Source organism: Plasmopara halstedii (assembly GCF_900000015.1).
Source record: "Plasmopara halstedii genome assembly, contig: Scaffold_110, whole genome shotgun sequence".
NCBI classification, from domain to species: domain Eukaryota; phylum Oomycota; class Peronosporomycetes; order Peronosporales; family Peronosporaceae; genus Plasmopara; species Plasmopara halstedii.
In genome coordinates, this window is record NW_020187031.1 from 252,703 (window position 1) to 253,441 (window position 739).

The following is a 739-nucleotide window of genomic DNA, read 5'->3' on the forward strand; positions in this document are numbered from 1 at the left end:
ATGTACGATAGAGCGCAACAACCATCTCTTTTGGTTGTGCTGTCTCAGCTTCAACGGTCACACTCGTGGGCGCATTTATGCGAGCCAACACATCCCTTTTTGCTGCGCGCCCATTATAGTAGTCTCAGTACTACGTTTTCCCCGATCCAGCGTATTTGTACCCATTCTAGGGTTCATTTTACATTCAACAAACGATTGAGAGTCCCAAAAAATCAGACACCCTCGATACCTGATATCACTTTTGACGAGTATATAAAGTATCAAGGGCGGAGCTGCATGTCTATGTATCAAGTTTGAAAAGTTATTTAATCATACAGTTGGATCTATTTGGAGGGGGAATAAAGTCTGTCAGATGATTTTGCGCCTCCACACAATTTTTTCCATTCTTCAATTTGCCCCCAACCCCCCAAGCCAAGAAAACCAAGCATAAATGGACAGCCAAAGCCAACGGATCAGCCCCAGCAGCGGGGCCTCCCCCGGAGAATCGCCCAACTAAGGCGACGGGTCGATGATCTTGACTAGACGGTCGACGTCTGAGCCCGTAAGGGTGACTGGCGGCCTGAGCCCGATTTCCGATCTTGCCGTTGCGGTTGAGGGGCCTAGGGTTGAGGCCCAACACTGGGATAACGTGACCAAGACGACTCCGATTCCCCAGACAAGTCCCCAGCGTGTGGCCTTCCTCGAGGAACCCCGTAATCAAGACGACAGGTTGGAAATCTTGACTAGACGGTCGTCGTCT